General features: G+C 43.1%; 1 protein-coding gene and 1 non-coding gene across 5 annotated transcripts in view; one reads left to right on the top strand and one right to left on the bottom strand.

Moving 5' to 3' along the window:
- The first annotated feature begins 750 nt into the window (after nt 1–750).
- ABCG2 (ATP binding cassette subfamily G member 2 (JR blood group)) overlaps nt 751–21,574 on the top strand; it is a 129,701-nt gene continuing 108,877 nt past the window's right edge. For all 4 annotated transcript variants that reach the window (XM_074396420.1, XM_010334783.3, XM_074396417.1 and 1 more), the window contains exon 1: nt 751–1,300. The gene's annotated coding sequence lies outside the window, so the exon portion shown is untranslated. The remainder of the gene's footprint in view (nt 1,301–21,574) is intronic.
- LOC120363737 (U6 spliceosomal RNA) lies at nt 4,478–4,584 on the bottom strand. The gene has a single exon (XR_005579190.1). It is a non-coding gene; the product is annotated as a U6 spliceosomal RNA (small nuclear RNA).

Here is a 21,574-nt window from a genome sequence, read left to right as displayed (position 1 = left end):
TTTTTTGAGATGGAGTCCTACTCTGTTGTCCAGGCTGTTGTGCAGCGGCCTGGGGAAGGCTTGGATTAAAAAACTTTTCAAGATCTGTAAACAGTGGAATTAGAAGCGCTTAGTAAATGTCATATTTTTTCCCTTGACATCTATCATGTTTTTGGAATATAAAATGCCTATTTAACTCTAGCCTGGGTGACAAAGTGAGATCCTGCCTCAGAAAAAAAAAAAAAAAAAAAAAAAAGCCAGGTTTGGTAGCTCATGCCTGTGATCCCAGCACTTTGGGAGGCTGCAGTGGGAGGATTGCTTGAGGCCAGGAGTTTGAGACCACCCTGGCCAACATAACAAGATTCTGTCTCTGTTTAAAATACATACATACATACATACATACATACACACACACACACACACACACACACACACACACACACACACAGAAATACCTATTTTATATAGCCTTGACTTCCTGTTTTACTTTTGGTTTAGGAAAGAATAGCACGAATAGTACAGCTTCTCGGTCCTCTTTAAAACTCTGCTGGGCCTTTGCGCTGAAACCTAAGTCGGTCTTTGTTTTGGTTTAATTCGCCTCCTTTTCAAATCTATGTCATAGTCCTGCTTTGTTGTTTCTTTATGTGTGTAGAAAGCAGGGCCTGTGAGAGGAGACCCTCAGCTACATCAGGGTTAACAGAGCACAGGAAGTTTACACACAGAGCAAAGCCATTTGCTAGAATTGGTTTTGATTCTTCCGTTTCGAAAATAAAGTTGCTGTTTGTGTTGGAGATGCTGTCATCAGAATTCTGTGGCACAAAGAGAAAGATATAAAAATATCTCTCTGACATGCGACTTTCGCCCTTCTTCTGTCCCCTTGCTGGGAATGCCGGAAGAGGATCCCACGCTGACTGGAAGCATTAGGTCGTCTGTTTGAATCCCAGTGATCAGGAAAGAAATGTGGTTAATAATCAGTGAGTAGTAGAGAAAAAAGGAACTCAAGGAGATAGTAGAGCTGTTAATTTCACTCTGGACATTTCCTCAAGGCTAGTTGACTTGGAAAGCTTCAATGCTCCCTAGCTCCCTAGCTGCAGGATCTACTTTGGGGGCTGCCAAGTTTCCCCTCTGATTCTTTCTCCCGCCCTGAGAGCAGGCAGGAAGGAAAGTTTCTGGACTAATGTTCGTCTGTTTATTAGGCGTGGGCCTTGGTTGAAGTCTCTCTAGGAAAACTCACAAATATAGACATCTATCTCGGTATTACCACTGTTTCTGCTCTGAGATTTGGACTGCTTTGCTTCCAGCATCATACATCATAATTGAGGTGAGTTGTTTCATTTTTTCCAATCTTCATACTTAGTAGAAAATCTTGTTTCTTTTTTGATATGTGTTTTAACAAATATGTCACTTAAATCAGTACTTTTCATAAATTAACACGCATAGGAATCGCCTGGAGATCTTGCTAAAACACAGGCTCTGCAGAACTCAGGGGTCTGGGTGGGGGGGCGCTCTGATTCTGCATGTCTCAACTGACCTCTATGGACCACACCTTGAGTAGAAAGGGCTCAAACTCTGTAGATGTTTTGCTTTTCTTGGTGGAGGAGGGGTGGGTTGAGCATTGTAGGCAGGATGAAGGTATTTGGCTGAACACATGATTTAAGTTGAGCACCTGAGAAGACAATCAGACAACATCCCTTCCCTGGTTGTACCTACCTTGATGGCTATCTCTGTTTTGCGGTTTCTGTTAAACAGATCCTAGGTGTGGTCAGCCAGTTTACCCCCAAGTGAAAGAGGATGTTTGGCTTCTCCTTAGATTATATAGGTCACTTGCAGCAGAGCCAGAAATCATTTTGTAATTTTTGGATAACTGTCTGTATAACGCCTCCGCTGGTGTGGTTGGTGGTCACTTTGAACATTTCGGCTTTAATTAAAAATATGGCTGGGTGCAGTGGCTCATGCTTGTAATCCCAGCACTTTGGGAGGCCGAGGTGGGTGGATCATCTGAGGTCAGGAGTTCAAGACAAGTCTCGCCAACATGGTGAAACCTTGGCTCTACTAAAAATACAAAACTTAGCTGGGCATGGTGGCATGCCTGTAATCCCAGCTACCGGGGAGGCTGAGGCAGGAGAATCGCTTGAACCTGGGAGGCAGAGTTTGCAGTGAGCCACAATTGTGCCATTGCACCCCAGCCTGGGCGACAAGAGTGAAACTCCATCTCAAAAAGTAATAATGATAATAATAATGCATGCTAGAAAAAGAGCCGATTTCTTTCTCCTACCATTCAGAATTGAAGGTTATAAGGTATATGAATCTATTACATTGTTGAAAATCAGTTTGCGTAGGGAATAGAATATATTTTATCCTCCTGTAAGAAGCCTGGTAGTGTTCTTTAAATTCAGTATGTTCCCAGTCCTGAACCACATACATTTATCTGAAAGTTGCCTTTAACCTAGAAGAAATAAGCCAAGAGGAAAAAAGAAAATAGAAAGGAAATATACCTATTCTGTCCCCAGCTGAGGGGGGTGGAAATAGCAATGGGAAAAAAAGGGGGAGAAACAAAGAATGGTAGCCAGGAGTTGACAGGAGACACAGCTTCACAAAATGAATAAAAGAAACCCTAGCCTGGAAATAGAGTCTTCCCCACACACGCATGGGAGTTCTCCTAGAGTAGTAGCTTGCATCTTTCTTAGTTGGAAAAATGTGATGGAGACAGAGTAGGTAAGTTGTAAATTGTGTTGTTCTCTTTTTTTTTTATAGAAATGGGGGTCTCGCTATGTTCTCCAAGCTGGTTTTGAATTCCTGGGCTCATGTGATCCTCCCGTCTCAGCCTCCCAAAGTGCTGGGATTATAGGTGTGAGCCACCGTGTCTAGCCAGTTTTGTTGTGCTAGTGAACATGCTGAAGCCGTTTGTCACTAAATCAAGGAAGGGCTATGCAAGCAGAGGTCAGACAAGTGTGCAGGCCTGGGTGAGGCCTGGCATGAGTCCGTGGAACCATTGCCAGACAGATAGAAGTCTCTTCTGTTTGAACTGAGTTTCAGATAACATTTCCTTCTATTACGGTCTATCATTAGAGGTGTTATGGAAAACCATAACCCTTGTAGCGTGAGCACTGACCAATCAGAATACAAGCTAACATACTCGGACCATCCAATAGCAGTTGGTGGGTAGTCAGTAAGCTTGTATGGGGCTGAATATCAGTCTAAGCTATCCCAGGTCTGAATTAAACTTTTTTGGGGGTAGAAATTCTAAGGCTGCAGATGAGTTTAGAGACATATAGTCTGGTTTCTACCATCATCTGTCAATTCTCTGGCCCCATACTCTCGGATGAGGCCATTTCTCTCTCGTTTCAAGCCTGGAGTAATCCTTCAGTCTAGCTGTCTACTCCTGCAGCTGATACTTCAGAAAATAGAGTTCCCCTAGGAAACTACAAGACTCCAAATCCCATCTGCTTCCTGAACAGGAGAAGGGAAAGCACATATATTGTCTTGTGAAGTGTTACAGCAGAACATGAAACCTGATTACCACGCTTATCCAACTGTACAAAGCACTGTCCCATACATGATCCCCCTTGATTTTTCACAACCTTCCTGGAGTATATGGGTCAAAGAGATTGTTATTTCAAGCTCCGAATGGAGAAACAAAGGTCACAGTGAAGCAATTTGCCAAAGGCACACAGCTGGTCTGTGGGTGTGCTTGAATTTGAACTCATGCTGGTTTGCTCCGAATTCAGGTGCATCCTGTGTTTTTCCGGCCTTGACATCTTCTCAAGACCTCTGATGACCTCTTGTTCTGTACAAGCGTTTGTTTCCTTTCACAGTTTGAAATCTTTGCATTAAAAATAATCCTATTTCTACCTTTTTTTGGTCAAAATTACTCATGTGTTTGCCTTAAGCTTTATCTACAGTAAGGCCTTTACTCCTCAGGAAAAAAATGTTTGAGAGTAGCGCTTCTCAAACTTTCTCAGGCTTAGAAGTCACCTGGGGAGCTTGCTGAAACTCAAATCCCTGGGCTCCAACTCCAGAGATTCTGCTTCCCTGGGTCAGGTCCCAGGTGTGGGAATTGGCATTCTATTAAGCTCTCAGGTGATTCTGGTGCTACCACTCAGAGACCACACTTTTAAGCAAAAGTCACAGCTTTAGTCAATATTTTAAAAGAATACATTTAAGGTTAAGTGAGGGGGGCTAATACACTTTTGTATATGTATATTATTTATTTTTATTTTTAAAATATTTTTGAGACAGGATCTTGCTCTGTTGCCCAGGCTGGAGTACAGTGAACACGGTTCACTGCAGCCTCTACCTCAAGGCTTCCACATCAACCTCCCGAGTAGCGGGGACCACAGGCACATGCCACCACACAGAGCAAATTTTAAAACTTTTTTGTAGAGTCTGGGTCTTGCTATTTTGCCCACGCTAGTCTCAAACTCCTGGGCTCAAATGATTGTCCCGGCTCAATCTCCTGAAGTCCTAGGATTGCAGGCTTGAACAGTGGTTTCTCTTTTTAAATGTGAAATGCTTCATGAACTTGCGTGTCATCCTTGCACAGAGGCCAAGCTAATCTTCTCTGTATCATTCCAATTTTAGTATGTATGCTGCTAAAAGAAGCATGTCAGTGTGCCTAATAACAGATTGTCATGCCAGAATTCCTGGGTTGGAATATTAATGCTATCACATGTGCAAGCTATGAGATCCTGGGGAAAGTTAGTCTTCCTATGCCTCAGTTGCCTAATTTGTAAAATGGGAATAATAATACTACTTACTCCATAGAGTAGTTGTGAGGATTAAATGAGTTAGCAGTGCAGGACACAGAGTATCTCTATGTGAGTTTGCTATGATTATCACTAAGTGTTGCTCAATAATTATGCTTTACAATAGAAACACCAACAACAAGAATTCACACAGATCTCAAATGTTCTTCTTTGATGTCGGTGTTTCCCCAGGTTTAATCATGATCTTGTGTGTGTGCATGTGAGAGACTAGTTCTTGTGTGTGTGTGAGGGAGAGACTAGTTGTCTTGGGCTGTCAGCTAGTCTGGTTATGTGGGGCTTTCCACATCATTCTGACAGATTAGACTTGACTCTGACAGTGATGAAAAGCCATCAACACAGCTCCAAGCTGGGGAGTGCAATCAGAATTGCATTTTAGAAATGTCTCTTGCTGTAGCGTAGATGCCAGGTAGGAAGCAGGTGAGGCTAGAGGCAGAAACCTGTTTGAATAGACTGTTGCAATAATCCTAGAGAAATAGTAAGTAAGACTTAAACTAAGTGATATTGTTTGCCTGTTTCCCCACCCAAATCTCATCTTCAATTGTAGCTCTCATAATCCCATGTGTTGTGGGAGGGACCTGGTGGGAGATTACTGAATCACAGGGGCAGTTTCCCCTATACTATTCTCCTAGTAGTGAAGTCTCGCAAGATCTGATGGTTTTATAAGGGGAAACCCCTTTCACTTGGCTCTTTTTTTCTCTCTTCCCTGTCACCATGTAAGATGTGCCTTTTGCCTTTCACCATGATTGAGAAAGACATGTGGATTCCCCAGCCATGTGGAACTGTGAGTCCATTAAATCTCTTTTCCTTTATAAGTTACCCAGTCTCAGGTATGTCTTTATCAGCAGTGTGAGAACGGACTAATACACTAAAGCAGTAGGGTAAAGCTCTGAGCAGAGATCCCATCAGGAGCCTGTCATGATTCAGAAGGGAAATATGATACCATATTAAAACACTTAGCTTATGCTTCCTATCTACATTGAAGCCCTGTGAGAACTAAGATAGAGTCTACCTCCTATGGAGCCCCAGCCCTGGCTCATAATAGGTCCTAGATAGCTATTTGGTGAATAAATGGGTAAAGAATAGATGAAATCCTGCTGTGGTGTCCAAAGCTTTGTAATCTGGCCACTGCCCCTCTCTCCCACCTCATCATGCTTCATTCTTCCCACTGTTCATAACACATTGCCTTCCGCCAAGCCTTTGGAAATGCCAAACTGTGACTTCTAGTGTAGGGGTTGGCAAACTACTGCCTTTGTGACAAATCCTTCCTGCCAACCGTTTTTATGTGTAAGTTTTATTGGAATGCAGCCACACCCACTTGTTTATGCATTGTCGACAACTGCTTTAGTGGTACAACAGCAGAGTAGAGAAGATGTGACACAGCCCATGCAATACAGCCTGTGAAGCCCAAAATATTCACTATCTGGCCCTTTACCAAAAAAAGTTTTACAACCCCTGCTGGAACCTTTTGAACTTGCTGTGACTTCTGATTTAAAACTCTATCCTCAACAAAGTTACAGTAATCAAAACAATGTGGTCCTGACATAAAGACAGACACCCAGATCAATGGAATATAATAGAAAGCCCTGAAATAAACCCTCACATACGTGGCCAAATGGTTTTTGACAAAGATGTCAAGACCATTCAATGGGGAAAGGACAATCTTTTTAATAAATGGTGCTGGGGAAACTGGATAGCCACATGCAAAAGAATAACACTGGACCCTTGCCTTACACCCTATACAAAATTTACCAAAGACACAAAGAGCTAAAACTGTAAAACTCTTAGAAGATAACATGGGGAAAAGCTTCATGACATTGGCTGTGGGAGTGATTTCTTGGATATGATAAAAGCACAGGCAACAAAACAAAAACTAGATAAAATGAACTTCATCAAAATTTAAAAAAGAAAATAAAAAACTTTTATCCACCAAAGGAGGACACTTTCAACCCAGTGTGGTGGTGCATACCTGTAGTCCCAGCTATTCCAGAGGCTGAAGCAGGAGGATTGCTTGAGCTCAGGAAGTCGTGGTTGTGGTGAGTCATGATCATGCCACTTGCATTACAGCCTGGACAACAAAGCAAGACCCTATTCGAAAAAACAAACAAAAAAGAAGGACACTTATTACTTTTTTATCTTCTTTTTTTCTTTTTTTTCAAGACAAGGTCTTATTCCCATTGCCCAGGCTGGAGTGCAGTGGCACCATCTCACCTCACTGCAGCCTGGACTTCCCAAGCCCAGGTGATCCTCTTACCTCAGCCTCCTGAGTAGCTGGAACTACAGGCACTCACCACCATGCCCAGATAAATTTTTGTACTTTTTAGTAGGGAGGGGGTTTTGCTATATTGCCCTGGCTGGTCTCGAACACATGGGATCAAGTGATCTACCTGCCTTGGCCTCCCAAAGTGCTAGGATTACAGGTGTGAGCCACTGTGCCCAGTCCAGACACTTTCAAGAGAGTTAAAAGACAACCCATAGAATGGGAGAAAATTATACATTTGATAATGGGTTAATGTCCAGAATATATAAAGAATTTCTTCAGCTTAACAACAAAAAACAATGATTAAAAAATAGGCAAAGGACTTGAATAGACATTTCTTTAAAGAAACTATATAAATGGCTAATAAGTACATGAAAAGATACTCACCATCACTAGTCACTAGGGAAAAGCAAGTCAAAAGCATGATGAGATACCACTTTGCCCTGATTAAAATGACCATTATTTGAGGGGGAAAAAAAAAAGTCTTTCTGGTGGTTCTGACCTCCCCATGTGAACATAGCTCTTGCAAAAATCTCCTTTATCCCTCTCCAAATTAGGAAAAGAGGAAATACAAGAAGAGGTGCCTGGTACAGAGCCCCAGTCGCTACTTCAGGGATGTCAAATGCCCTCTATGTTACAATCATCATGTTCATTAGCCATGCACACACAGTACTGGTGTGTGTTGGCTCCTTGTATTAGTCTGTTCTCATGTGCTATGAAGAAATACCTGAGACTGGGTAATTTATAAAGGAGGTTTAATTGATTCATAGTTCTGCAGGGCTTGGGAGGCCTCGGGAAGCTTACAATTGTGGCAGACGGAGAAGCAAACACATCATTCTTCACGTGGCAGCAGCAAGAATTGCTGAGTAAGTGGGGGGAAAGGCCCTTATAAAACCGTCAGATCTCGTGAGAACTCACTCATCATCATGAGAACAGCATGGAGGTGACTGCCCTCATGATTCAATTACCTCCCACTGGGTTCCTCCCATGACATATGGGGATTATGGGAACTGCAATTCAAGATGAGATTTTGGTGAGGACACAGCCAAATCATATGATTCCTCTCCTGACCCCTCCCAAATCTCATGTCCTCACATTTCAAAACATAATCATGCCCTTCCAACAGTCCCCCAGAGTCTTAACTCATTCCAGCATTAACCCAAAAGTCCAACTCCAAAGTCTCATCTGAGGCAAGGCAAGACTCTTCTGCTTATGAGCCTGTAAAATCAAAAGCAAATTAGTTACTTCCTATATTCAATGTGGGTACAGACATTGGACAAATACACCCATTCCAAATGGGATAACTTGGTCAAAACAAAGGGTCTGCAGGCCCCATGCATATATGAAATCCAATAGGGCAGTCATTAAACCTTAAAGTTCCAAGATGATCTCCTTTGACTTCATGTCTCACATCCAGGTCACCCTGATGGAAGAGGTAGGTTCCCATGGCCTTGGGCAGCTCTTTTGCTGTGGCTTTGCTAGGTAAAGCCACCCTCCCAGCTGCTTTCATGGCTGGTATTTAGTGTCTATGGCTTTTCCAGGCGCATGGGGCAAACTGCCGGTGGATCTACCATTCTGGGGTCTAGAGGATCGTGGACCTCTTCTCATAACTCCACTAGGCAGTGCCCCACTGGGGACTCTGTGTTGGGGCTCCAACCCCACATTTCTCTTCCACACTGCCTGTATTAGTCCATTTTCACAATGCTGATAAAGACATACCTAAGACTGGGCGATTTACAAAGGAAAGAGGTTCAATGGTGAACTCACAGTTCCATGTGGCTGTGGAAGCCTCACAATCATGGCAGAAGGCAAGGAGGAGCAAGTCGCATCTTACATGGATGGCAGCAGGCAAAGAGAGAGCTTGCTTGTTTAGAGAAACCCCTATTTTTTTTAAACCCTCAGATCTTGTGAGACTCATTCACTATCACGAGAACAGTGCCCCATGGTTCAATTACCTCCCACCAGGTTGTCCCACAACACGTGGGAATTCAAGATGACCTTTGGGTGAGGATACAGCCAAACCATATCCCTGCCCTAGCAGAGGTTCTCCATGGAGGCTCTGCCCCCGAATCAGACTTCTGTCTGGACATCCAGACATTTCCATACATCCTCCAAAATGTAGGCTGAGGTTCCCAAACTTCAGTTCTTGACTTCCGCACATCTGCCAGGCCCAACACCATATGGAAGCTTCCAAGGCTTGGGGCTTACACCCCTTGAAGCAATGGCTTGAACCATTTGCCCCTTGTAGCCACAAATGGAGTGGCTGGGATGTAGGGCACAAAGTCCCAAGGCTGCACACAGCAAGAGGGCCCTGGACCCAGCCAAGGAAACCATTTTTGCCTCCTAGGCCTCAGGACCTGTGATGGGAGGGGCTGCTGTGAAGGTTTCTGACATGTCCTGGAGATATTTTCTCCATTGTCTTGGTGATTAACGTTCAGTTCCTTGTTACTTATGCAAATTTCTTCAGTGTGCTTGAATTTCTCCCCAGCAAACAGGGTTTTCTTTTCTATTACATCATCAGGCTGCAAATTTTTCAAACCTTTATGCTCTGTTTCCTCTTGAATGTTTTGCTGCTTAGACACTTCTTCCACCAGATACCTTAAGTCATCTCTCTCAAGTCTTATTGCATAGCAAGAGTGACCTTTACTCCAGTTCCCAACCAGTTCATCATTTTCATCTGAGACCACTTCAGCCTGGACTTTATCATCCATATCACCATCAGCATTTGGGTCAAATAGTGATAACAAGTCTCTAGGAAGTTCCAAACTTTCCCACATTTTCCTGTCCTCTTCTGAGCCCTCCAAACTGTTCTGTCTCTATCTGTAACCCAGTTCCAAAGTCATTTCCGTATTTTTGGGTATATTTATAGCAGCAGCCCACTCTCTGTGGTACCAATTTACTGTATTAGTCCATTCTCATGCTGCTGTGAAAAAATACCTGAGACTGGGTAATTTATTTTTATTGTATTTAATTAGTTCATTCATTCATGAATTCATTTTGAGACATGATTTCACTCTGTTGTCCAGGTTGGAATGCAGTGGCACAATCTCAGCTCACCGCAACCTCTGCCTCCCAGGTTCAAGTGATTCTTGTGCCTCAGCCTCCCTAGTAGCTGGGATTACAGGTGTGCACCACCACACCTGGCTAATTATTGTATTATTAGTAGAGATGGGATTTCACCATGTTGGCCAAGCTGATCTTGAACTCCTGACCTCAAGTGATCCATCCACCTTGGCCCCACAAAGTGCTGGAATTACAGGCGTGAGCCACAGTTCCTAGCCAGAGACTGGGAAATTTATAAAGAGAAGAGGTTTAATTGACTCACAGTTCCACAGGGCTGGAGAGGCCTCAAGAAATTTACAGTCATGGTGGAAGGGGAAGCAAACATGTCCTTCTTCACGTGGTGTAAGGAAGGAGCAGTGCCAAGCAAAGGTGGGTGGGAAAGCCCCTTATAAAAAAACCATCAGATCTAATGAGTACTATCACAAGAACAGCATGAGGGTAACCACCTCACGATTCAATTATCTCCCACAAAGTCCCTCCCATAACACATGGGAATATGGGAACTACAATTCAAGATGAGATTTGGATAGGGACATAGCCAAACCATATCACTCCTCTACCATTCTCTGATAGTCTACAGGAGGAAAAGCAAGGCTGACAGAAGGATGCTTCTTCTTCAGGAGAAAGCAGCACTAAAAGTACCCTGAATCAAGATGAGTGGGAAACCATCCCAATAAACACATTTTAGATATTTTTTTTCAAAAAAAGAAAGAAATACACAAACAAATAGAAAATAACAATTGTTGTCAAGAATGTGGAGAAACTGGAACTCTTGTGCACTGTTGGTATAATATAAAATGGTGCAGCTACTGTGGAGAACAGTATTCCATGATTCTACTTCTAGGTATATACCCAAAAGAATTGAAGGCAGGAGCTTGGACAGGTATTTATACACCCATATACAAAACAGTGTTATTTACAAGAGCCAAAAGTGGAAGCAACCCTAATGTTCATCAACTGTTGAATGAATGATAAAACGTGGTATACACAGAGAAAGGAAGATCATTTAGCCTCAAAAAAGAAGAAAATTCTGACTGTAGCATGAATGGATCTTGAAGACATTTTGTTAAGAGAAATAAGGACAAATACTGTTTGATTCCACTTATATTAGGTACTGAGGGTAATCAGATTCATAGGGACAGAAAGTAGAATGGTTGCCACTGGGAAGAGGGTGAAGAGTTGTTGTGTAATGGGCATGAAGTTTCAGTTTGGAAGATGAAAGAAGTTCTGGAGAGGATGGTAGTGATGGTTATGAAGCAATGAATATACTTAATGCCATAAAACAGTACACTTAAAAATGATTTGAGCCTGTTATCCCAGCAGTTTGGGAGGCCAAGGCAGGTGGATCACCTGAGGTCGGGAGTTCCAAGACTGGTCTGACCAACATGTAGAAAACCCATCTTTACTAAAAATACAAAATTAGGCAAGGAACGGTGGCTCAAGCCTGTAATCCCAGCACTTTGGGAGGCCAAGGCAGGTGGATCATGAGGTCAGGGGTTTAAGACCAGCCTGGCCAAGATGGTGAAACCCCATCTCTACTAAAAACACAAAAAATTAGCTGGGTGTGGTGGTGCGTGCCTGTAATTCCAGCTATTCAGGAGGCTGAGGTGGAGAATTGCTTAAACCTGGGAGGTGGAGGTTGCAGTGAGATCGCACTGCTGCACTCCAGCCTGCATGATAAAGGGAGACTCCATCTCAAAAGCAAGCAAACAAACAAACAAAAAAAATAAAATTAGCTGGGCATATTGGCATGGCCCTGTAGTCCCAGCTACTTGGGAGGCTGAGGCAGGAGAATTTCTTGAACCTGGGAGGCAGAGGCTGTGGTGAGCCAAGATTATACGGTTGTACTCCAGCCTGGGCAACAAGAGAAAACCTTTGTCTCAAAAATAAAAAATGATTTGAATGGTGCATTTTTATATTCTGAATATTTTACCACAGTAGAAGAAAACAACTCTACCCTCAGCATTTGTATGTCTGGCTCTTACTTATTTTTCAGTTTCCTGCTTAAATAGCGTATGCTCAGGGAAGCTCTCCTGTTGCTCTATGTAATTTCCTTGTAGGACATATCACTATCTGAAATTACCTGCCATCAGTGGCTGCTTTGGTGCTCCAATGCGAATGTGAAGTGATTGGGAAAAGACTGCATGACTCACGAGCCTAAAATATTCACTACTTGGCCTTTTACGGGAAAAGTTTGCCAGGCAACCCATATCGTAGGTAAAGATAATAGACCAAAGATATTGTCTGCTCTTCACAAGAACTTTCATGATAGTCATTCGAGTCAATCAAGAAATGCTTATTGGGATCAGAGACTATTATTTTAAGTAACTCAGGAATGGAAAACCAAACATCGTATGTTCGTATGTTCTCACTCATAAGTGGGGGATAAGCTATGAGGATGCAAAGGTATAGGAATGACACAATGGACTTTGAGGACTCAGGGGAGAAGGGTGGGAAGGGGTGAGGGATAAAAGACTACAAATTGGGTTCAGTGTGTACTGCTTAGGTGATGGGTACACCAAAACTTCACAAATCACCGCTAAAGAACTTATGTAATAAAATACCACCTGTTTCCCCAAAACTTATGGAAATAAAAAATTAATTTTTTAAAAAAGAGAAACGTTTATTGAGTTCTTTGTTTCCAGCACTGCCTTAGTCACTGGAGATAGAACAGTGAATGAACTAGAAATCCCTGCTGTCATGCCGCTCACTTTCCAGAGGGAGGAGGACAAACAATAACAATGAACAAATAAATAACGTATGTTAGATGGTGAGAAGGGCTACAGAGAGATGCCTGGTAAGGAGCAATCAGGAAGGCAAAGAAAGGTTTTACAATTTTAAATACAGTGGTTGGGGGAGGTCTTGTTAAGAGGTTGACATTTGAGCAAGTATTTGAAGAAAGCCTGAGGGAATGAAGAAAACATCTGGGAGGAAAGTATTTCAGGTAGAGGGCACCGAGGCAGGAGCATGTCTAGTGTGTTAGAGAAACACCTTGGAGACCAGTGTGGCTAGCAGAACCATTCTACTCAGGTTCTCACACTCATGCATTCCTTTATTTTATTTTTTTGTTAATTTTTAGAAACATGGTGTTACTGTGTCACCCAGTCTGGAGTGCAGTGGCATGATCATAGCTCACTGCAGCCTCAAACACCTGGACTTAATCCTCCCACCTCAGTCTCCTAAGTAGTTGGGACTACACATGCACTGCTAATACTTTATTTTATTTTTAGAGATTGGATCTATGTTGCCCAGATTGGTTTTGAACTCCTGGCTTCAAGATACCCTGCTGCCTCAGCCTTCCAAAGTGCTGGGATTACAGGCATCAGCCACCATGCTTAGCTCCATGCATCCGTGCATTCTTTATGGAGAGGGGCAGGATCTTGCTCTGTCACACAGGCTGGAGTGCAGTGGCATGATCTTGGCTCACTGCAACCTCCACCTCCTGGGTTGAAGCAATTCTCCCACCTCAGACTCCCGATTACCTGGGACTATAGGCACACGCCACCACGCCCAGCTAATTTTTGTTTTTTGGTAGAGGTTGGCCAGCCTGGTCTCAAACTCCTTTGTTTTTTGGTAGACGTTGGCCAGGCTGCTCTCAAACTCCTGACCTCAAGTGATCCGCCTGCCTCAGCCTCACAGAGTGCTGAGATTACAGACATGAGCCACTACACCTGCCCTCCATGCATTGTTGGTATGTGCAAATATTGACTGCTGGTTTACTGCATCTACCCCTTCCTGTAGGACAACATTTCAACCTTGCAGGGTTTCCCCACTCACACTATAATTGAGCGTTAGGCAGGCCAATTCACTGTTCTATCAAGCCAGCTGCTTCTGCAAGATCTAGGTATATACTGAATTTTGAGAACATAAGACTTCTCTTACCATAATATATGCCCATGATCAGAGACAATATTATATGGAATGCTAAGGCAAGAGATAAGGCATTCTGTAACTTCATAATAGTGGTATTCGTAGAAGCTCTGCAGGCAGGGAATACAATGCAATTTTTTATTTTTATTTTTTGAGATGGAGTCTCGTTCTGTTGCCCAGGCTGGAGTGCAGTGGCATGAACTTGACTCACTGCAACCTCCACCTCCTGGGTTCAAGCGATTCTCTTGCTTCACCTTCCCGGGTAGCTGGGATTACAGGCGCCCACCACCACACCCAGCCAAGTTTTGTATTTTTAGTAGAGATAGGGGTTTCGCCATGCTGGCCAGGCTGGTCTTCAACTCCTGACCTCAGGTGATCTGCCCTCCTTGGCCTCCCAAAGTGCTGGGATTACAGGCGTGAACCACTGCACTCAGCCACAATGCAAAATTTTATCCAGAATACGTAGCTATCCCTGAGAGGATAAAAGGATGTTCCTTTTATGTTGGGAAGAGTCCACACAAGCAGCTACTACTAGGTGACCATTTGTTCACCCTGGACAATAGTGCCTTATCGGTGGCTTAGTGTTGACTTCAGCTGTTAGACAATGGGACATTCAGCAGTAGGGATAGTCGGAGCAGCCTTGGTGAGGGAAAACCACGTTACTAGCGCACACGTAACTTCCTTCCATGCTGGCACAGTTTGCACACGGAGCCGCTAAACAAGCACTGGGATACCTGGAGAAAGAAGCTTACTGACATTCACAGAATAGATGATCATGATTATCTGACTTTTCAGAACCTCCACCATCACGATACCATCTACTGGACATACATGCGGCACAGAAATATTCCCACCCTCTGGGTCCATTCCAAAAGGTCCCTGCATAGTCCACCTAAGCGCCAATTTTTCGATTACTTTTTTTCAAGTCTCCAGCCAGCCAGCCAATCCAGTAGCCACAGCTCAAAAGTCATTGGAGATCTTTGTGCCTTAAGCCATGAAGTAAGCAACCAGGTATATCACCAAAGGTTCTGTCCTCTGGGAGGATTTCCCTTCAGCCGCCACAGTCACGCCCAAGTGGGTTGCAGTATAGTCGTCCCCTTCTTGTCGGTGACAGCATCATTTTCAGATCCATAACGCAAAGGCTAGCCTGCCTAACAAAGAAATACGCTGCCCAGAATGTCAGTAGGGCCAAGGTTGAGAAACAGCGGCTTGAAGGAAGAGTCATGGTATCCATCGGAGAGGGAAATTTCCCTCTCAGAGGGGCTTTCACTCTCTGAACCGACTTAGGTCTGGGAATTAGATACAAGGCACAATTTGGCAACTTGAGTTAGGTTTCTACCTAATACCTAGATTTTGTTCTGCCTCCATATGTCAAGTGGCATCTTAGGAAGCAGTGGATTAATGATTTTTCAGGATCCCATCATCAATTAGCCCTTGCCAGAGGGCAGAGCAGATCAAAGCAGTTTGACTACTATTCCATCTCCGTGGCTTACTATGGTAGTTGCACCATGTTGTCCCTCACAGTGAAGTTGCTGCCTGGCGTTTGACATGCCAGGACTCCATTATTCCCACTGAAATGAAAGCACGCATTTTCACTGCAGCCTCGTCCAGCAACACCTCTGACCTACAGTGCTCCTGGAGGATGCTGGTCCGACTGGCTAGTGCATTTCCTCATGTCTTAGTGAAAGGCGAGTTTTTCGGACCTTCCCTGCAGCGTCAAGTTAGTAGATGGTTGAGAAGATTGATCGTAATGGACGCAGTCCTATTTCCTTGAATTTTGTAACCCTTTGCCTATATGTTCCCTTGTATGTTAGGGAATTTCTGGCATTTCAACCTCATTAACTCCAGACTATTAGTCTAGGATTTCACTAGGTAACCTTTTCAGACTGTTAGGACCATCCCCAGTACTCCAGCCAACATGCTATATTCTAAATCCTGAGGGAGTACACCAAGGTCAATGAATTTGGCTTGAATATTATACTTTATCCCCATTGGTCTAATACCTTTATAATTTATGCTCTCAGCTCTTCTCCAGTCTTCTTCTGATATCTAACAAAGTCATGCAACTTTCTCTCTCTCTTTTTTTTTTCCAATTTGTTTTTTTTTAAGACCATCTCACTCTGTCACCCAGGCTGGAGTGCAGTGACATGATCCTGGCTCACTGAAATCTCAACGTCCTGACTCAAATGATCCTTCTGCAGCCTCCCATATAGCTGGGACTACAGGTGTGCACCACCATGCATGGCTAACAATTTTTAAAAATTTTTGTAGGCCAGGCATTGTGGCTCATGCCTGTAATCCCAAACCTTTCGGAGGCCAAGGCAGGAGAATCACTTGAGCCCAGGAGTTGAGATCAGCCTAGGCAACATAACAAGACCTAATCTTTACAAAAACAAAAGAGCCAAAAAACAAATTTGAGTGTGGTGGCATGTACTTGTGGCCCCAGCTACTTGGAAGGCTGAGATGGGAGAATCGTTAAAAAAATTTTTTTTTTGGACAGATAGGGTCTTTATTGTCCAAGCTCGTCTTGAACTCCTGGGCTCAAGTGATCTTCCTGCCTCAGCCTCCCAAAATACTGGGATTACAGGGGTAAGCCATTACACCTGGCCCAAGTCTCAAGTATATAGGTTCTTTCTCCTCCTAGAGAAGACCTGTACTACTCTCTCTGGCATATTGTTCCAGTTATTTATCCCTTCCTAACAAACCACTCTAAAACTGAAAGGCTTAAAACAATTTGTCATATGTCTCATTGTTCTGATTGGAGCGGATTTGAGAGAGAATGGGGGAGGGATTGGAGAAGTGAGTATATAGAGTTCTTTCGAAGAGTTTTTAATTTTTTTTGGCCAGGCACGCTGGCTCATGCCTGTAATCCCAGAACTTTGGGAGGCCAAGGTGGGCGGATCATAAGGTCAGGAGATAGAGACTATCCTGGCTAACATGGTGAAACCCTGTCGCAAATAAAAATACAAAAAATTAGCCGGGCGCGGTGGCATGTGTCTGTAATCCCAGCTCCTTAGGAGGCTGAGGCAGGAGAATAGCTTGAACCTGGGAGGCAGAGGCTGCAGTGAGCTGAGATTGTGCCACCGCACTCCAGCCTGGGCAACAGAGCAAGACTCCATCTAAAAAAAAAAAAGTTTTGCTGTAGAACAGAACAAAACGACAGAGCAGTAGTTGGAAGAAGATGTGGGATCAAAAGGAATATTTCTGAGGATGAGGGAAATAAATAACAGTGGGCCAGCTGTGGTCATCTCAGCACTTTGGGAGGGTGAGGCAGGTGGATCGCTTCAAGACTAGCCTGGGCAACATAGCAAGACCTCATCCTTACAAAAAATACAGGAATTAGCCAGGCATGGTGGTGTGCACCTGTAGTCCCAGCTACTCAGGAGGCTGAGGTGGGAGGACCATTTGAGGCCAGGAGTTCAAGGCTTCAGTGAGCTATGATCATACCAGTGCACTCTAACCTGGGCTACAGAGTGAGACTCTGTAAAAAAAAAAAAAAAAAAAGAAAGAAAAGAAAAGAAAAAAAAAAAGATATGGTATGTTTATATTGTGGGGAAATGAACCAGTGGAGAGGAATATATATATGTGATGTTATAGAAGAGAAGGGGAAGAGGGCTGTCATTGAGTTAGGAAAAGGGGATGGGACTTCTGCAACGTGGAGACATTGCCTTAGGCCTTAGTAACATAGATAACTCCTCTAGGTTGCAGTAGAGGAGAGAAGGCAGAGAATGCTGGTGGGTGGGCAGATATGGTGATCAGAATCTGAAGTTCTCTTTTGCTTACTTCAGTTTTCTCAGTAAAGCACGGCGTAACGTTATCAGCTGAGAATGACTATGGGAGGGGAAAGATGAACATGTGACAGTGTTCAAATAGGAAACAGAAGAGTGGATGGGCTAAGGAAATGCAGTATGAGTTGTCAGGCATTACTGAGGGTCCTGGCATTGAGATTCTTAATCATGAATTTAAAATCAGACAATTACAGGTCTTGGTGGCTCACTCCAGTAATGCCAACACTTTGAAAGTCTAAAGCGGGAAGATCGCTTGAGCCCAGGACTTCGAGACCACCCTGGGCAATACAGTGAGACCCTGTCCCTACACAGAGTTCTTAAAAATTAGCTGGGTGTGGTGGCATTCATTGGTGGTCCCAGCTACTTGGGAGGCAGAGGTGGGAGGATCATTTGGGCCTGGGAGTTCAAAGGCTGAAGTGGGCTAAGATCTCGCTACTGCACTCCAGCCTGGGTAACAGAGCGAAACCCTGTCTCAAAATAATGATAATTATAATAACTTCAAACATAAAATAAAGTCAAATAATTAATATTCGTCTGTGTTTTTCTCCACCCACATTCAACTGCAGGGGTACAGGCACAGAGCAGGGGAGACAGGAATTTAACTGGGGTTTATGGTTTTGCCAAGTGAGTGCCAAATCAAAAGAGAAGCAGAGGAACTGAGGGCGTTTGCAAAGATGTGATTATAACGATCATGGAGTTTCGGCCGGTATGGTGACTAAAGAAAGCAGTGAGGGGCAAGGCACAGTGAAATACTGGCATAATTAGTGGATCGTAGGACCTGGTGGAGGAAGGTCAAAGGTTTGCCGCAGTTGGGTTACTCGAGGGGTTTAGGTGGAGAGATAGACTATGCTTACAAAATCTATGGCATGACCTGCAAGCACATAGCTAAGGCAGGGTGGAGAACAAGATCACCGGAGGAGAGAAGTTGGAGGTAGTCAGAGGCCAGAGTGCTGGGGAGACTGTTATCGGATATACTGAATTCACCAAGAATTAAGGCAGAAGTAGTGTTACCGAGAGTGACAGTACGAGGAGCTACGATTACTGATGCGTGCGGGAGATAGTTCTGAAATCTGAAGAGGGCAGCAACCATGCAGGAGCACTCAGTGTTAAAGTGCGATGGCATGAAAGTCAAAGCTGAGATCCTTTGGGGAAAGTTATTAGACGATCAACTTTGAGATGTTCCTGTTTTTTTGGTAGTTTCTCCTCTCAGAATAAGCAATTTCAGAATGTGAAATTTTAATCACAAGAGGGCGCTGGAGTCCGGCAAAAAATTACTTTTGGTTTTCACCCAAAGCTAGGGCATCCTACTTACTTTTGAGAGGAAGAGGTCACTACTAATAATTATTTGGGGGCAATATGTGTAAATTGGGACATAAGCTTACACCTTCTCCTACACTATATAAGCATGAGTAATTTAAGAATGAACTAGCTGTGCCCCAAATGCTTTAATTCCCGTAAATCACTCAAAATGCTTTTGACTTGTAATTAGATAAGAGAAAAATGGCCAAGCTTGATTTTATCTGGAAGACAGGATTGAGAAAGACTTTCCCCTCTGGCTGGTTCACATCTCTAGTTATATTTATTGCTTATCTCATTTTTCCCTTTAGTGTAATCCTAGTTTGACTGTATCTTCAAGTTAAGAGAATTGCTCTATTCCCCAAAGTAACTTGATCATTTGAAAGTAAAGAGTTCTCTAAATTTCCAAAGTTCTTTTTATGTACATCTTGTACATCTTTTATCTTCTATAGTATAGGGTAATTATTTTTTGTACTTGGGAAAAATAGGGTAATTATTTTTTGTACTCTCAACGTGTTGGGATTACAGGCGTGAGCCACCGTGCCTGGCTTGAACTTTGTTTTTATTTATATTGTGGGTTTTTTTTTTTTTTTTTTTTAAGATGGAGTCTCGCTCTGTCACTCAGACTGGAGTGCAGTGGTGTGATTTCCGCTCACTGCAACCTCTGCCTGCCATGTTGGCCAGGCTTGTCTCAAATTCCTGACCTCAAGTAATTCGACGGCCTTAGCCTCCCAAAGTGCTGGGATTACAGGCTTAAGCCACTGCACCTCACCGAGGTATGAACTGTTTTGTTTTTGAGACAGAGTCTTGCTCTATCACCCAGGCTGGAGTGCGTGGCGTGATCTCGCCTCACTGCAACCTCCGTCTCCCAGGTTAATTGGTTAAGACCAATTTTGTCAGTCTAATTTCAAAAGTTATAAGTAAATAAGTAATTTAGGCTTTTGACTTAAAGTTGTAATTCTACAAATTTGGAGAAAATAGTGGGATACTTAAAAGAACTAAGGTTGGCCATGTTTATGATTTCAATGTATTTTCTTTGGGTTGCTTGAGTACTTAGAAAGTTTAGTTTTTTAAGTTAGAAAATGGGAGTACCTTGGTATGCAGAAAAAGTTAACAAGCAGATCTGTCTGAGACCGCTATCCTGAGAAAGGCCTGCTTTTGAGCTCGATTCTTCGGGAGCATCTGGAAGTTGGTTCAGAGTGTTCCCAGTTAACAGTTAACTGATAAAGGTGGGTTACACATTTGCTTTCTTTCCTTCTGAGACTCTGAAATTTTGGTTTCAGAGTGTATCTATGTGACCAGGCCTCATAAAAACCTTCCCTAAGTCTCTAGTGGGGTTCTCTGGGCCAAAGTATTGCACACGTGTTGCATTTTCATTGCTGGAAGAAGTGTGTGCTCTGTGTGATCCTTTGTGGGAAGGAGAGAGCTTGAGGAAGCCTGCCCAGGGACTTCAGACTCTCCCGATAGCTTTCCCTTATCATCAACTATGTATCCTTGCATGTCGTTATGAGTAGAACGATCATATACGCTGAATTATGTAAATTGTTTTAGTGAATCTCTGAACAGGGAGGTGGTTTAGGGCACCCCCAGTGACCCTCTAAGGAACTGCATGTTTTAAACTGCCAAGTACAGTTTAAAGTGTTTAGAAATGTTTAATAAACTAGGATTATAAATTAGACCAAACATTATATAGCGATTCCTTGGAAGTGAATACTGAAATTTGCTACACTTAAACTAAGAGAGCAATAATATTTGTAAACTGAATTTACAGCCCTAAGAAAAAGCAGAGTTAAATTTACAACTTTAATTATAGAATATTAATTTATAAAATCCACATAAACATGTGAATAGACTTTTCAGCCCACACATATATCCCTCATTGTGCCGATAGGGATATTGAAGAAACAAAATGAGGTTGGGTGCAGTGACTATGGCTGTAATTCCAGCACTTTGGGAGGCTCAGGCGGGAGGATTGTTTGAGCTCAGGAGTTCAAGACTAGCCTGCATAACATAGTGAGACCTCATCTCTACTAAAAATGAAAAAAATTAGCCAGGTGTACTGGGGCATGCCCATAGTCCCATCTACTAGGGAAGCTGAGGAAGGAGGATTGCTTGAACCCAGGAGTTCGATGCTGCAGTGAGCTGAGATCATGCAATTGTACTCCAGCCCTGGGTGACAGAGCAAGACTCTGTCTCATGAGAAGAGAAATAAAAACATCCCTCGAGAAGATCAAAAAAACTCAAATTGAATGTATCTCAACCTGATAGCAGATTTCTTGTCCTCACACAGAAAGACTTTTTTTCCCCAATCGTCCACAGTTTCATATCACTAAGATTTCAGTTAAAAAGGAGACTAGGATGTAGCCCTGTTTATGCCACTTCACAGGAATCTGTATCACACCACTTTATAGAGTCTGCCTCTTATGGTAATGTTACAATGTGACTTTTACAAAAAAAAAAAAAAAACAGTAAGTAAGAAGTCTAATTGAACTCATGTAATAGCTGGTAACTCTGTAGTGTTAAAAGCCCAGAAAAAGATAATAAAAACTCGTCTT

The sequence above is a fragment of the Saimiri boliviensis genome, chromosome 3, assembly GCF_048565385.1.
Source record: "Saimiri boliviensis isolate mSaiBol1 chromosome 3, mSaiBol1.pri, whole genome shotgun sequence".
In the NCBI taxonomy this organism is placed as follows: Eukaryota; Metazoa; Chordata; class Mammalia; order Primates; family Cebidae; genus Saimiri; species Saimiri boliviensis.
The sequence above is the reverse complement of the archived record's forward strand: the minus strand, read 5'-3'. Positions and strand labels throughout refer to the sequence as shown.